Genomic DNA, 7,359 nt, shown 5'->3' with positions numbered 1-7,359 from the left:
GTGGAGAAAAATCGAGAGAAAGTACTGGGATGAGTTTGCAAAGGACCCAAGGAATGTATGGTTTACTTTAAGCGCGGATGGCATTCATCCTTTCAGGGAGCAGAGCAGCAATCACAGCACCTGGCCCGTGACTCTATGTATGTATAACCTTCCTCCTTGGATGTGCATGAAGCGGAAGTTCATTATGATGCCAGTTCTCATCCAAGGCCCCAAGCAACCCGGCAACGACATTGAAGTGTACCTAAGGCCATTAGTTGAAGAACTTTTATAGCTGTGGAATGGAAACGGTGTACGTACGTGGGATGAGCACAGACATGAGAAATTTAACCTTAAGGCGTTGCTGTTCATGACCATCAACGATTGGCCCGCTCTCAGTAACCTTTCAGGACAGACAAACAAAGGATACCACGCATGCACGCACTGTTTAGATGACACTGAAAGTATATACCTGGACAAATGCAGGAAGAATGTGTACCTGGGCCATCATCGATTTCTTCCGACCAACCATCAATGTCGAAAGAAAGGCAAGCATTTCAAAGGCGAGGCATATCACCGGAAGAAGCCCGCCATGCGTACCGGTGATCACGTACTTGCTATGGTCAATGATTTACACTACGTAATCTTTGGAAAGGGTCCCGGTGGACTAGTTGTTCCGAATGACGCTGAGGGACACGCATCCATGTGGAAGAAGAAATCTATGTTTTGGGACCTACCCTACTGGAAAGACCTAGAGGTCCGCTCTTCAATCGACGTGATGCACGTGACGAAGAACCTTTGCGTGAACCTGCTAGGCTTCTTGGGCGTGTATGGGAAGACAAAAGATACACTTGAGGCACGGGAGGACCTGCAACGTTTGCACGAAAAAGACGGCATGCCTCCGAAGCAGTATAAAGGTCCTGCCAGCTACGCTCTTACGAAAGAAGAGAAAGAAATCTTCTTTGAATGCCTGCTCAGTATGAAGGTCACGACTGGCTTCTCGTCGAATATAAAGGGAATAATAAATATGCCAGAGAAAAAGTTTCAGAACCTAAAGTCTCATGACTGCCACGTGATTATGACGCAACTGCTTCCGGTTGCATTGAGGGGGCTTCTACCAGAAAACGTCCGATTAGCCATTGTGAAGCTATGTGCATTCCTCAATGCAATCTCTCAGAAGGTGATCGATCCAGAAATCGTACCAAGGCTAAGGAGTGATGTGGCGCAATGTCTTGTCAGTTTCGAGCTGGTGTTCCCACCATCCTTCTTCAATATCATGACGCACGTCCTAGTTCATCTAGTCGACGAGATTGTCATCCTGGGGCCCGTATTTCTACACAATATGTTCCCCTTTGATAGGTTCATGGGAGTCCTAAAGAAATATGCCCGTAACCGCGCTAGGCCAGAAGGAAGCATCTCCATGGGCCATCAAACAGAGGATGTTATCGGGTTTTGTGTTGACTTCATTCCTGGCCTTAAGAAGATAGGTCTCCCTAAATCGCGGTATGAGGGGAGACTGACTGGAAAAGGCACTCTTGGAAGAGACTCAATAATATGCAGGGACGGATATTCTTGGTCTCAAGCACACTACACAGTTCTATAGAACTCTACCTTGGTGACCCCGTATGTCGATGAACACAAGAACAGTCTGCACTCCAAACACCCGGAGCAGTGCGACGCCTGGATTACATGTGAACACATCAAGACTTTCAGCAGTTGGTTGGAAACACGTCTCAGAGGTGACAACACTGTTTGTGATGAGTTGTACTTGTTGTCCAGGGGACCATCTTTGACTGTATTGACTTACAAAGGATATGAGATAAATGGGAATACATTTTACACGATCGCCCAAGATCAAAAGAGCACCAACCAAAACAGCGGTGTCCGCTTTGATGCAGCAACCGAGAGCGGAAAGGACACATATTATGGTTACATAATGGACATATGGGAACTTGACTACGGACCTGATTTTAAGGTCCCTTTGTTTAAGTGCAAATGGGTCAATCTGTCAGGCGGCGGGGTACAGGTAGACCCACAGTACGAAATGACAACAGTGGATCTGAAAAATCTTGGGTACACTGACGAACCGTTCGTCCTAGCCAATGATGTGGCACAGGTTATCTATGTGAAGGACATGTCTACCAAACCGAGAAAAATAAAAGATAAGGAAGCGAATACATCATACGATGAGCCAAAGCGCCACATAGTTCTTTCAGGAAAAAGGGACATCTTGGGAGTGGACGGCAAGACAGACATGTCTGAAGATTATGAAAAGTTTCATGAAATTCCTCCCTTCAATGTCAAGGCTGACCCAAGCATCCTGATAAACAATGAAGATTATCCATGGTTACAGCGCAATAAGCAAATGAAACAAGCGAAGAAAAAGTGAAGATTTTCTCCCGCAACTATTATGATGATACCATGCCAAATTTGTAACACACGAAGTATGCTATGCCAACTTTTTCAGAGTTCATTTGAAAACTATGAATTTAGATCGAATTTTCTCTATAGGTGCATCTATGTTCATTTTTTTAGTAAAGTTAATCACAAACTTGTGATTCAAACAAATTTCAAAGAATTCAAATTTTACTATTCAAATTTGAAAACTAATGGCACTAACAAAAAGTTTATAATTTTTCTAAACTAATGGCACTAACAGAAAGTTTATAATTTTGCCGACCTAAAAGCAAATAGAAATAAAAAATGAAGCAAAAAACAAAAGAAAATAAATAATGTAGAAAACAAAACAAATAATCTAGAAAACAAAAAAATAGCAACAATATGTATTTTTTTGTAAATAGAAACAAAATAAAATAAATAAAGCAACAAAGAAAACTAAAAAACTAAAAAAGTGTTTTCAAATTTGAAAACTAATGGCACTAACAGAAAGTTTATAATTTTTCTAAAACTAAAAGCAAAAAGAATAAAAAAAAGCAAAAAACAAAAGAAAATAAATAATGCAGAAAACAAAACAAAAAAACTGGAAAAAATAGCAACAATAAGTATTTTGTTGTAAGTAGAAACAAAATAAAATAAATAAAGAAACAAAGAAAACAAAAATACTAAAAAGGTGTTTTCAAATTTAAAAACTAATGGCACTAACAGAAAGTTCATAATTTTTCTAAAACTAAAAGCAACAAGAATTAAAAAATAAAGGAAAAAACAAAAGAAAATAAATAATGCAGAAAACACAACAAAAAACTGGAAAAAATAGGCACTAAAAGCAAAAAAAACTAAAAAAGTGTTTTCAAATTTGAAAACAAATGGCACTAACAGAAAGTTTATATTTTTCCTAAAACTAAAAGCAAAAGGAATTAAAAAATAAAGCAAAAAACAAAAGAAAATAAATAATGCAGAAAGTAAAACAAAAAAACTGGAAAAAAATTAAAAATAGCAACAATAAGTAAAGAAAACAAAAAACAAAAAAAGTGTTTTCAAATTTGAAAACTAATGGCACTAACAGAAAGTTTATATTTTTCCTAAAACTAAAAGCAAAAGGAATTAAAAAATAAAGCAAAAAACAAAAGAAAATAAATAATGCAGAAAGTAAAACAAAAAAACTGGAAAAAAAATTAAAAATAGCAACAATAAATAAAGAAAACAAAAAACAAAAAAAGTGCCTCCTACTGAGCCCCCACGGCCTGAATGCGACTAGAAACCCTACCATGGGCCAGGATTCAGGCCCGCAGGAGACCTAGTAGGCCCACAGGCACAAACAGTGGATTTAGGCCCGTAAGCCTGCAGTAGAGAGGAGCTCGAAGTGGTCGGCTCGGCAGAGCTTATAAACCACTCCAAGCTCCTCTCGGCTAGCGAGGTGGGACTAAACATCCCACCGTACTGCGCCAGTTCTAGCACACAACCTTTGGTCCCGGTTGGTGCCAGCAACCGGGACTAAAGGGGGCATTGGTCACGGTTCGTAGCACAAACCGTGACCAATGCCCCCCTTTAGTCCCGGTTGGTGCTACCAACCAGGACCAAAGGCCGCCGCTTCCCGCCCTTTGGGCTGCTGAAAAGAGGCCTTTGGTCCCGGTTGGTGGCACCAACCGGGACTAAAGGGGGGCATTGGTCACGGTTTGTGCCACGAACCGTGACCAATGCCTTTGCTATATAACTAGCACTTGTGAAATTTCCATTCAGTTCGTCTTCCCCGCCCGACGCCGCCAGGCTGCCCCTCTGCGCCTCGCCGTCGCCGTCGTCGCCCCTGCCTCCAATACCGTCCTGCGCCACCCAGACGCCATCACCACCCCGCGCCGCCCCGACTCCTTCGTCGCGCGCCACCCCGCGCCGTCGTGGTCACCTCCCCACGCCGCCCCGACGCCGTCACCGCCCCGCTTCGCGCACCTACGCCGTCGCCGCCCCGCGTCGCCACCCCGACGCCATCGCCGCCCCGCCTCTGCCTCGCCATCGCCGCCCCACGCCGCCGTCGCCTATCGCTTTGGTCAGGGCCGGCACCGCCCCCTCTTCCCCCATGTTTTTAATTTTTTTGCAAATTCATATATGTTTTTTCCTGATTATATGTATATGTATAGTATATGTATGTGTGTATATGTATGCAAAAGATAGATTAACAGAATAAAATAGTATTTTTCTATTCATAGATTTTTTTGGTGATATTGATTATTGTAAATATGCAAATGTTTGCATATTCATATGAACAATGAATTAGGCAAAACCTTTACTTTTTTTTATAAAATTTCTATATGAACATTATTTTAAAAAAAACAAGCAATACTACTTCATGTATTTTTAAGAAGGAAGAAGAAGAAAAAGAATGAGAGGAAAAAGGAAATAACAAGAGGAAGAAAGGAGAAGAAGAGGGGAGAGGAAAACAAGGAGAAATAAATAAGAAGAAGAAAAAAGAAGAAAAAGAAGAGGAGAAGAAGAAAGGAATAGAGGAGAAGAAGAGAAAAAAATATATACCCCCTCCCGATAACTTCAACACGAGGGGGGGTCGATATACCCCCTCCTCGATAATATTATTTTCCCATGTACGTATGTTGTGTCGATATAAACTCCCGATAACTTCAACACGAGGGGGGGTCGATATATATACCTCCCTGATTATTCCAACAGGAGGGTGGCCGGAGTTTACCGAGCATTCTAACGACCCGGTGCTATATCCCGGACGCCGAATACTTCTTTGAATGTCCTCACTCCGACTCGTGCTGTTGTATCAGAATATAAAGGGAATAATAAATATGCCAGAGAAAAAGTTTCAGAACCTAAAGTCTCATGACTGCCACGTGATTATGACAACTGCTTCCGGTTGCATTGAGGGGGCTTCTACCGGAAAACGTTTCGATTAGCCATTGTGAAGCTATGTGCATTCCTCAATGCAATCTCTCAGAAGGGATCGATCCAGAAATCTACCAAGGCTAAGGAGTGATGTGGCGCAATGTCTTGTCAGTTTCGAGCTGGTGTTCCCACCATCCTTCTTCAATATCATGACGCACGTCCTAGTTCATCTAGTCGACGAGATTGTCATTCTGGGCCCTATTTCTACACAATATGTTCCCCTTTGAGAGGTTCATGGGAGTCCTAAAGAAATATGTCCATAACCGCGCTAGGCCAGAAGGAAGCATCTCCATGGGCCATCAAACAGAGGATGTCATTCGGGTTTTGTGTTGACTTCATTCCTGGCCTTAAGAAGATAGGTCTCCCTAAATCGCGGTATGAGGGGAGACTGACTGGAAAAGGCACTCTGGAGGACTCAATAATATGCAGGGACATTCTTGGTCTCAAGCACACTACACAGAGTACAGAACACCATAGTGCGATGCACCGCATCCGCATCGAACACCCTCGTGCCTTGAAAGATAATACTCAGTTGGCGGGCGGGTGCCAAACGGTAACATACTCATACATGTGTTCATGATGCGTCTTAACACTCTCCTCGTATGTGCCATTTCCTATCCTTAGCGACTCCTCCTCATTCCCTTATCGTCTTTTTGTTCGCTTGAGATATAAACTACCCAGTCTAGATCTCCCTTGTTACTATACTACCCTGTCCCTGGACATGACGTTCGTTACGGTGTGCTCCTTTTCTTCCTCTTGGTTGATTAGTGCCTCATCCTGCCCTGGTCAACTCCATTCATTCTTTTTCTTCTTCTTCCTTCTTACATAAATAAACAAATGAAGGATACGTTCAGTATTGACGTTAGTTTATTATTATTTATAAAGGGAAATGTTCAATTAATTAGTATTCTTTATCGAATAACGGTAAACGGAAGTATAAAGTTGAGCAACACCTAATCTCAATTAATTATCCAGTCATGGATACTGTGCAAGCAAACAGCGTGTTGATGCCAGGCCCCAACGCATTATTTACAATCAATCAAATATCGACCAGGGAAAGACAACATATTATGAGTTAATTACATAAGTTTGAGTATAGAATAGGTGAAGAGAATGATCTAATTTTATAACTCTGTTTGAGAGTCTTATATTGGACCCTTGATATTGTCTATAAAAGTGATCCACACTCATCTATTTATAACATGCATAATACATAATGTACATATAGCGTATATATCGAGAGAAAACAATATGAATTTGCAAAAAATATCCTCATAGAATATGGGCAGGCAGCAGAGGATAGCAGCTGGACCACGTACGGATGACACAGGTGTGACCGGTCCTCGCTGAACCCAAAATCATATGTGGCATAGGCGGACGCTAACACTAAAGGCGCCGGAACCGTTCGTCCTAGCCAATGATGTGGCACAGGTTATCTACTGTGAGCAAGCGAGAAGGACATGTCTACCAACGAGAAAAAGAAAAGATAAGGAAGCGAATACATCATACGATGAGCCAAAGCGCCACATAGTTCTTTCAGGAAAAAGGGACATCCTGGGAGTGGACGAAGACAGACATGTCTGAAGATTATGAAAAGTTTCATGAAATTCCTCCCTTCAATGTCAAGGCTGACCCAAGCATCCTGATAAACGATGAAGATTATCCATGGTTACGGCGCAATAAGCAAATGACACAAGCGAAGAAAAAGTGAAGACTTTCTCCCGCAACTATTATGATGATACCATGCCAACTTTGTAACACACGAGTATGCTATGCCAACTTTTTCAGAGTTCATTTGAAAACTATGAATTTAGGTCGAATTTTCTCTATAGGTGCATCTATGTTCATTTTTTAGTAAAGTTAATCACAAACTTGTGATTCACACAAATTTCAAAGAATTCAAATTTTAACTATTCAAATTTGAAAACTAATGGCACTAACAAAAGTTTATAATTTTTCTAAAACTAATGGCACTAACAGAAAGTTTATAATTTTGCTAACCTAAAAGCAAAAGAATTAAAAAATAAAGCAAAAAACAAAAGAAAATAAATAATACAGAAAACAAAACAAAACTGAAAAAAAAAAAAT

The sequence above is a fragment of the Triticum urartu genome, chromosome 4 (assembly GCF_003073215.2).
Source record: "Triticum urartu cultivar G1812 chromosome 4, Tu2.1, whole genome shotgun sequence".
NCBI lineage: Eukaryota > Viridiplantae > Streptophyta > Magnoliopsida > Poales > Poaceae > Triticum > Triticum urartu.
This window is presented reverse-complemented; position numbering follows the sequence as displayed.